Source organism: Sesamum indicum, linkage group LG11 (genome assembly GCF_000512975.1).
Source record: "Sesamum indicum cultivar Zhongzhi No. 13 linkage group LG11, S_indicum_v1.0, whole genome shotgun sequence".
Lineage (NCBI taxonomy): Eukaryota > Viridiplantae > Streptophyta > Magnoliopsida > Lamiales > Pedaliaceae > Sesamum > Sesamum indicum.
The window spans coordinates 9,086,064-9,096,310 of NC_026155.1; the positions used below are offsets into that span (position 1 = coordinate 9,086,064).

A 10,247-nucleotide genomic window follows, 5' to 3' on the forward strand; every position below is an offset into this window, starting at 1 on the left:
CTACCCCAAAATTATGTTATTTTTCATTTTAGTGCCACTCAAAATGATTCCGCTCTTACCACCCTATAAATATCCCCATGGCGTCAAAACCCATGCCACACTAGTACACAGCTGCTCAAACAAGTTTAAAATGTCCTGATTCGTAAATTTGCTAGGGTTTCTTCAACTGGATAAGAGTTGCATGTTTGGATTGGTGTTTGGAAATTCAGTGTGAGAAACAATTGAGTTCTTTGATTGATTGAGAAATGGCGTGTGTGTACACCAGTGCGGAATTCGGATGAGGAAGTGAAGGTGGTGCTTGATGAACTCCCCCTGGATGCCAGTTACATTCTCAACATTCTGAAAGTGGAGCATGCTCCGCTGGTTATCTGGCTCACCATCGCCGTATGCCTCAACTTGTTTCTTCTTCTTCTCTCTCTCTCTCTCTCTCTCTCTTGAAAAAGAAATCGTGTCAGCGTCTGATTTAAGTGGATGTATATTAATGTAAACATGCAAGCCAAGAATCTGATTTTTCTTCGTTTGTTTATTTGGTGTGAGATATCTCAAGCGAAAAACTCTTGTTATTTGCACTGAATTTTCTGTTCGCTAAGTGGTTTATGCCTGAAGTTTTTGCTATGAGATGCATGGGTTTCTTGTGTGCCCGTACAAAGTTGTCTCACCTTAGGTGGTTATGTTGGAGGAATAAAGTTTGGCTTTTTATAATGAATTTTGAACAGCTTCTCCGCCTATACATGTGTGTGCACAGGCATCCACTTTGGCAATTTGTAAAAAAATTGTGTTTAACTCACGGCAAAATGAAATCTGGAAAATAAATACTTCTGGTTCTGGCGAATGAATAATCATCAAGTCCTCCTCTTTCTGGATAATACATACAAAGAAACCCACAAACAGTCAAATAACTAGAAAACCTTTGAGAGATCTTGGGTTTAAATTTTCGGTTATCCAGTGGATTTATCTTGTGTCCATGTCTGTGAGCTAGCTTGATGTGTCATCTTCATGTGTAAAACTAGGAAAAAATGCATATATTATATTTTATATGCACATATCCTATTGTGTCTGCTATAATGGTGTATTAGTAGTGCTAGCTGAGAAAATTTGATGGTAATTATATATCAACTGTTCACTAAATAATGCTAACTTTACTGGTAATAAGTACCTTCATTTAAAGACAAAGCTTTCGGTTGCTTTAAATGACCATGGATCAAGCTCTTCTCAAAGAAGCAGCCAGTCTTTAAATGCATCTCCAATTACCTGAAGTTATCTTATATGCTGATCCAATAGAAATAATCATGCAAGATTTTGTTTTAGCTCCACGTGTAAGAGTAAAAGATTCTAGGTTGTCTCATTGAGATGGAAAGTCCGGTTTTGAATAGATTTGTTTTACCTATGCGGGTTTTATGTTTAAACACGTGGATGCATATCAATGTTTGTACAACTTCCAGAATGTGTCTGATTTGGTTATGCAAACACATATAGTAGGTCGTGAGTATGAGTCATCAGTTGGATGTGGAAATGCAAATCCCTATATGCATATTAAGTTGATTATCAACTGGACTCAAAATCTTTGTCATTTTCATATTATTGAATAAGATTGACTTCTGAGTCATTTTACTTATTCGTGCTTCTTCACACTGGAGCTCCTCTTGCGTGCTTTGAACGGAATCTCAATCCTCGGAACCTATCTCTGAGGCTTTTCTTAATAGGCTTGAATTGATCATTGGTTCATGCTGTGTACCTTTTCGTATTTGGTCTTAACATGGATTTTGCAAGTATCCAAGTTTGAATTTTGAACAGAATGAGAAAGAGAGTTATATGCATGTGCATTTGTTACCTTATTTTGTCTTACAGATTTCCAGTTGCATTTACTATGCATTTGTTACTTACGTTTATTCTTCTTAAAGGTTGCCACATTTCTGCATGAAGCCAACAAGTTTTTGGAAAGGCAAAATATTTGTGAGGTGTTAAAGACTCTGCACAAACTTGGGCTGATTTAGGTGCATATGAATTTATATTTGTTTTCCATATTTTGATGTATGCACTTGTTTGGGTGCAGAAGGAGTACTTCATACAAGGAAAAGTTGAACAATTTAAACAAATATTGGAAGAAGGATGTAGTCCGGGTATTAAGTCTTACATTCAATTGTTGATGTTTCTTTCACATGACAAAAGAAGAAATTATATGCCAGGTATAGATGAAGGGGACTGTGTAGCCCTTGTTATTCGCTCTTCAGTAATTCCAGTAATATTCAAGTATCAATGTTTTGCAGAAGTTGATGAATATTATGCAAATGAAACATACGAGAGGACTGAAATCCTAAATTCTCTGGGGGGCCTGTTACAGCTACCTTGCAAAAGTTGAGAATAAACAACGAGAAAAGGAATAATATTTTATATAGGCTGCAAAGTATTATAACAAGGCATCGAGAATTGATATGCATGAGCCTTCAACTTGGATTGGGAAAGGTATCCTTGCACACTTCACTATTTTGTGGTTTTACTTGGCAATTTTCTCTAATTCTGGAAAAGCTAAGATACGGACATACATTTCATTTTGTCATGGTATGAGTTGTTCTCAAGGTTGTGATCAGTTGTTTTAACAATAAAAAAAGGTGCTGGTAAAACAAATTTTTTGGTCTTACTTGAGCAGAAAGCAAGTGTGGTCTTAAGAAACAAAATGCATGTAGATTAGAATGACCAAGTCTCATTTTTGTGTCTGAGATTATACTTCCATTCTCCAAATATCTTGTGTGACAGGGAATGGGCTAAAGATGGAAATCTCAAAGTCATGGTATTTACCTAAGTTTCACCTTTAGGCATTTATTTTCTGGCTTTACTTGGTTATCTCTATTTTGCTATGTAATTCTTACTTGTTGAATTGAAATAAGGAATTTTGGAACTCCACCTGCCCTAAGTATGTCACTCTTTTTGCAGCTTCCTTAAGTAAGGATCCACTCCTAAATGGAATTTGTTTTTGGGAAGTACTGTATCACTTTAAGTAATGATGTATTATCACTGTCTTTGAATCACTAATTCCATGCAATAATGCAAACATACGGAAAATTCTTTTACCTTTTCTGGAAACTCTCATCTAAAATTTCTTCTCAAGTCAACATGAATTAAATATAATAGAAAGGATCAAGTGATGTATTCATGCTCAATAGTAAATATTTCCAGTTCATAAATAACTCAAATCGATATAAGTGAAGGATGGACGAGTGTTAGTGGAATAAGAACTCTTCAGAGTTAAGAGGGATCAATTTGCCATTTGTTGCAGATTGTATTACAATTTGATCACAGGGATTTTTAGAAAATGATATCTTAACACCACATCCACAAATTTGGCATTTCATATTGATGAATTACTTGTACTGTGACGAGATGTTATGGTCTTGACTCATTATCACTTAACTAGTGGAACTAAACATAATTTTCTAATTGTTCATAAATAGATGAATCTTCTCCAATCCAAATTGCAGCCTGTAGAGATTCCTCCGTCCTTTTAGTTTATCTGCTCTCTGAATTTTGAGGAAGTTGGACAAACTATAAAAGAGGTAAGCTTTTGAAGCTCAATTGCAGCAAGTAACCAGAAGAGAATCATTTCTATGCTGCTTTGAAGAGAACATAGACCAAACTCAGTTTGAAGAGGGATAATTGGTACATTTGTTATTGATGTGGCTCGCTTTTGGACCTGGCCTTTCTTTTTGCTAGTATTGTTGCACTCTCGACTCTATACACATTAAGATTTGATTGCAGAGTTGCTATACAGAAGTCCAGCATTGACACTGCAAAAGATGACCAGGACTGTGGACGAGGTCATCATCTTTTATCTTATTTTCTTAGCTATACCCAGCAACGTTTTTGGTATAATTATCTTGAGAAGTGTAGTTCTTTTGATATCCCAATTTTTTTTAGGGAGGCGCTGTGGGTTGGCAAGCGCTAACAGAACTAGTTTGCTTCCTTTCCAAAATAATATTAGTTCGTAAAATTGGCTTAGTGGAACAGCCACCAAAAAGTACCAGGGAGTCTCCTATGTTTTTTGATCAATAACGACTTGAAATTGCTGAAAACCATGTTCTAGGAAGATCACATGCATTTTGTTTTCTTTCCCTTTTTTTTTTCTTATAACGATGGTTACGCCAAGATTAGGCCAACCACGATAAGGTATGTCTGCTTTTCATTTTCATTTAACCATGTTTCTTTGATTATGCAACTTCATTCACTCATGCCAATGTGGTGCACATTTTTATTTTTGTTACTTGTGCGGCTCAAGTCAGTTATATTCGACCAATCCGATAAGCTGGCTTTTGTGGCAATTTAATCTAGCCTAGTAATCAATGAAAATCTACCTCACTGGCGATGATACACGATTATATAGCCTATCAAGTAAGTTCTAAGAGATTTTTCATGATGTGAATGGTGATGAGAGTGCCCTCTGTTGTTTCTAGGTCAAACCCATTTATCAAGGAAATCTAAGTCACTAAAGAGATTTTTTTTCATGATATGTGCATGTTTACCATCATTACTACTGATTCTTTTTTTTTTTTTTTTCATTTTCCCACTATCGTTGCTCAGTTGGAATAGTGAATTTATGGGGTTGGTCTTGATGCTTAGGTTGAAAAGTTGTTAGATTATGTACCTTGTGTGCACTTATTATGGATTATCTGTGCACACACTAAAAAATGTGCATTCTTAGGCCATTTTTACTACATGTTCGACGAAGGCACCAAATAGTAAGTCATGACTGGATCAATGATTAATTAGGAAATTACTACTTCGTAATTAGTTTATAACTTACAAATTCTTAGGGACAATTTGCATCAATTTTTCAATTTCATGTTTAGTAGATAATGACAAATTTGTTGATTATTTATTTCATTTTTCTATTATGCCCCCATATAAGATAAAAGTTCATGAGAAAAATGCAGTTTTATATCGTATCCATTGTAATTCCAATGTTTGGGGTATAATACAAGAAAAATAGAAAACCAAGTTAACAGAAAATATGGTTTTAGAAATGAAGTTACCATGTGGACACGGGAATTATGCTTATTGGACAAAGTAAGTGACGGTTCCTCAAAAGTTTGGAATGACCCTGAACCGAGGAATTACTTTCCGAATTCTCACGAACTCGTTTCTTACTTCTGTCAATCGGTCTTGAAACTTAAACAACTTCAGAAAATATGGTTTCTTGTTTCTGTCAATAGGTCTTTCAGAAAATTACATGTTTACTTTTATATGTTGGAATTATAAACAACGAAGAAGATGAACATTTGGAAGAAAACATTACTAGGGCCACAAGTCAAAATGGGTGTAATGTGCATTAATTGCACATGACAAGGTTGTTTGAAAATTTTGTGAAACGGACAATTTCCTACTTTTCTAGGTCAAACCAGTTATCAAGGAAATCTAACTCACGAAAGATTTGCTGAGATCTGTGTAATAATTTCAGTTCCTCTACAGTTTATGTTACTTACTCGAAGCGTGCATAATATGTGCAGTTTTACCATCATCACTACTAAGAATTTTGTTTCGTTTTTGCACTATAGTTGCTCAATTGAAATAGTGAATTTATGGGGTTGGTCTTGATGCTTAGGTTCACTAGAAAATATTCATTCTTAGGCCATGTTTTACACTACATGTTACGGATGAAGGCACCAAATATTAAGTCATGATTCGGATGGTGAATAATTAGGTAATGACTATTTAGTAACTAATTTACAAGTCACAAAATTCTTTGGGACAATCTGCATCAATATTTCAATTTCATGTTTATTAGGTAATTACAAATTTGTTTATTATTTATCATTTCTTTTATTATGCCCCCATATAAGATAAAAGTTCATGTCAAATGCAGTTTTATATTGTATCCGCCCTAATTCCAAGGTTTGGGGTATAATAACAGAGAAATAGAAAACCAAGTTAACACAAAATATGGTTTTGGAATGACCTTGAATCGAGGAATTACTTTCTGAATTCTCACGAACTTATTTCTTGTTTTTGTCCATCGTTCTTGCAACTTTAGAAAATATGGTTTCTTGTTTGTCTTTCAGAAAATTACATATTCAGGTCATACGTTGGAAGCCATTTTTTTTAAAACAACGAAGAAGATGAACATTTGGAAGAAAACATTACTATGATCATACCTGAGGCTCGGACAAGAGGAGAGATAAAGATGGACGGAGAATGCCAGAAGTCATAGGGCGTAATGTGCATTAATTGCACATGACAAGGTTGTTTGGAAAATTTGCAAAAAGAACAGGCAAAAAGGACAATTTCCTATGTTTCAGGGTCAAACCTAATTATCAAGTAAATATAACTCACTAAGAGATTTGTTGAGATCCGTCTAGTGATGAGAGTTCCTCAACAGTTTGTGTTACTAACTAGAAGCTTGCATAATATGTGCATGTTTACCTTCATCACTATTGAGAATTTTTGTTCATTTATGCACTATAGTTGCTCAATTGGAATAGTGGACTTATAGGATTGGTCTTGATGCTTAGGTTGAAAAGTTGTTTAATTATGTACCTTGTGTGCACTTATTATGGATCTAAAGGCATTCTACCCTTAAAATTGTGCCAGAGAAAAAAAAAAAAAAAAAAAAAAAAAAAGGAACTAACAAATGTCCATTCTTAGGCCTTGTTTACTACATGTTATGGATGAAGGCAGTCATGATTGGAATGGTGATTAATTAGGAAATGACTATTTAGTTATTAATTTACAAATTCTTTGGGACAATTTGCACCAATATTTCAATTTCATGTTTATTAGGTAATGAATGTTGATTATTCATTTGTTTTTCTATAATGCCCCCATATAAGATAAAAGGTTCATGTCAAATGCAGTTTTATACCGTATTGATTGTAATTCCAATGTTTGGGATATAATACCAGAAAATAGAAAATCAAGTTAACAGAAAATATGATTTTAAAAATGAAGTTACCCTCTGGACACGGGAATTATGCTTATTGGACAAAGCAACAGAGAGGTTGCTTCTTCAAAAGTTTGGAATGAGCTTGAACCGAGGAATTACTTTTCGAATTCTCACGAACTCGTTTCTTGTTTCTGTCTATTGGCCTTACACCTTCAGAAAGTATGGTTTCTTGTTTCTGTCCATAGGTCTTTCAGAAAATTACATTGGAGAAAAGGAAACAGGAGGATGAACTGAAGCAGGTTTTGCAACGAGAGCAGCATTTGAAGTGTATCAAGGTAATGGGTTGAGTTTCATCTGGTCAGAATTTGTGCGTATTAGTATATTATGAGTCTTATTTGGAGTTTTCTTTGTTCTTTTTCTTCTCCATTAACTATGATTTCCATTACTGACTATTAAGAAACAGTTTTATACCGTATTGATTGTAATTCCAATGTTTGGGATATAATACCAGAAAATAGAAAATCAAGTTAACAGAAAATATGATTTTAAAAATGAAGTTACCCTCTGGACACGGGAATTATGCTTATTGGACAAAGCAACAGAGAGGTTGCTTCTTCAAAAGTTTGGAATGAGCTTGAACCGAGGAATTACTTTTCGAATTCTCACGAACTCGTTTCTTGTTTCTGTCTATTGGCCTTACACCTTCAGAAAGTATGGTTTCTTGTTTCTGTCCATAGGTCTTTCAGAAAATTACATTGGAGAAAAGGAAACAGGAGGATGAACTGAAGCAGGTTTTGCAATGAGAGCAGCATTTGAAGTGTATCAAGGTAATGGGTTGAGTTTCATCTGGTCAGAATTTGTGCGTATTAGTATATTATGAGTCTTATTTGGAGTTTTCTTTGTTCTTTTTCTTCTCCATTAACTATGATTTCCATTACTGACTATTAAGAAACACTTGCATTGCATATGAGCTATATTATGTAGATAAAATTATTATGTTATAATAATAAAGGGAATTTATAAATAAAGAAGTATTTTAGCTAAACATTTAATAGGTACATATAAATAAAAAGATATCATTCTCACAAAGTTCTTCTTATTCCACTTTAGTTATTATATATTTTCTATTATGAATAGTAACAAGCACATGTTCGTTGCACATGATTATATTACCTCACAAAGTATTATTAGATCATAATAGTACTTTCTATTCCACTTTAACTATTATTTTTGTATTATAAATTGTTTTTCCTATATGTACAAAATATGTACTTTTTAGTATAACTAAAGATCAATTCATTATAAGTAAATTTGGGCTAGAGCAGTCATATACACAACACAAACACAATGCACATACCAAAACATTTACATCTATATATACATATATGTGTGTGTAGGATACATGAGTATGATAGGTAAATAAAAAAGATGTTGAGACTGATTTTTTGTATTAAAAGGTAATGCATTCCAAAATTTAGATGTACTTAACCAGCATATACTTTACCATATGAAAATATATCAAAGTAGAAAAATATATATACTTTTTTATGTTTTAACTTGATGCTTCTTAATTGTAGTGTAGTGTTTAATGTCAAGCATTTTTTCAGAGTGGTCATACTCTCAATGGATGTTACTCTATCGTTGCTTATCACATTCTAGGGGATAAAGATTTTGCATTCTCTTTCACTTTAACTATTAAATATTTAATAGTTCTTCACATAAACTTAACATGCATTTCTGAGAAAATATTTGCAAAACGTGCAACAATGCGTGCACTTGACTAGTATTTATAAAAATGTGTGTATATTATAACAAGGTTGTTCTTTCTGGGATTTATGGTGGAGTGATATTAGCAATCACTAACTAAGGGGCTCTCTTTGATGTCTACCACGGGAACTGGAACTGCTATGCGGCAAACTGCAATGAGAAAAGAAATCCTAAGTTGGTAGCTGCACATTTTGAGAAGGTGAAGGAACTGTACACAAAGTATACATGCTAGCTACATTCTATACTTAGGAGCCAAATATTTTGAATAATCGCAATGGTGACATGGTCGCTTTTAGCTAAGAATATGAACATACAAGTCGTCATTAGTTAATTATTATTCACTGAGTTGACATTGTCAGATCTGCTCCTCATTTTCTATTTATATTATATTTGGACTTCAATCATAGAACCTTGATAAAACTCCTCAAGCAGTATATTTCATCCTGAAACATCATTGTGCTTACAGCTATGCAGCAAATGGTGCTGATATTGTATTTGCTGAGAAAGGTTAGCCAAGGATCTTCGAATACAGGTAGGTCAACTTGACTTGTAATAAATTGGCTGTGTTTAGGAGAAAAATCAACCTTGTTGTTAAGTTTCTAGAAGCTACGAGTGGAAGTTTTAATGTCCAGATCCCAGACGTGTTTATTAAGCTGGCTCATGTTCACTTTGCTCAACCCAATTTTGCATTAGCTGTGAAAATGGTTGGTTTTGAGTTTTCTTTAGACACTCTTTTATGAGATTACTTAACCTAACTAGGTACACCTTGTATTTATTCTCAATTTTTGCAGTATCAAAACTGTTTGCGGAGGTTCTACTACTACACTGAAACTTCTACTTAGCACGTGCACATTATGAAGCCCAACAGTGGCAAGACTGTCCACTTAGCTCCTTCAAATTACACATTAAGATTTGATGATACAGAAGTTTGACACTTGAAAAGACCCATCAGGACTGTGGATGAGGTTATCATCTTATCTTATTTTTTAAGTTATACCCAGCAACTTTTTTTTGGTATAATTATCTTGATAAGTGTTATTCTTTTGAAATCTCAATGGTAAACAGCACACATGATTTATATTATCTCAAAAGATTATTATATCATAATAATACTTTTTATTGCACTTTCACTGCATTATATTTTTATATTATAAATTGTATTTTCTCTACGTGCAAAATATGTACATTTTTGTATAACTAAAGATTAATTCATTATGAATATATTTGGGCTACACCAGTAGACACACACCAACACATGTTTATACCAACAAATTTCATGTGTATATATATATGTGCGTGTGTTTGAGTGTTAGGATTCACGAGTACGATGGACAAACAAAAAAGATGCTGCGACTGATTTTTCATATTGAAAGTTAATGCATACGAAATTTTAAGATGCAATTTACCAGCATATACTTTTATCATATGAAAATATATCGAACTAGAATAATGTATTGTTCTTTTATGTTTTAACTTAATTGTAGTGTAGTGTTTGATGTCGAGCTAAGGTCATATTCGTAATAGATGTTACTATATCGTTGATGATCAAATTACGGAGGTGAAAGATTTTACTTTCTCTTTCACTTTTAACTATTTTGAACTTTTTCTT

General features: G+C 33.6%; 1 long non-coding RNA gene across 4 annotated transcripts; it reads left to right on the plus strand.

Moving 5' to 3' along the window:
- On the plus strand, nucleotides 95–9,703 carry LOC105173670. 4 transcript variants are annotated; one of them, XR_002288011.1, is made up of 9 exons: nucleotides 110–384; nucleotides 1,902–1,958; nucleotides 2,054–2,186; nucleotides 2,268–2,463; nucleotides 3,450–3,812; nucleotides 7,117–7,206; nucleotides 7,609–7,698; nucleotides 9,105–9,170; nucleotides 9,430–9,703. It is a non-coding gene; the product is annotated as an uncharacterized LOC105173670 (long non-coding RNA). The 4 variants fall into 4 exon arrangements; XR_002288013.1 differs by lacking the exon at nucleotides 1,902–1,958 and having other exon boundaries at nucleotides 95–384; nucleotides 2,054–2,120; XR_848777.2 differs by lacking the exon at nucleotides 1,902–1,958.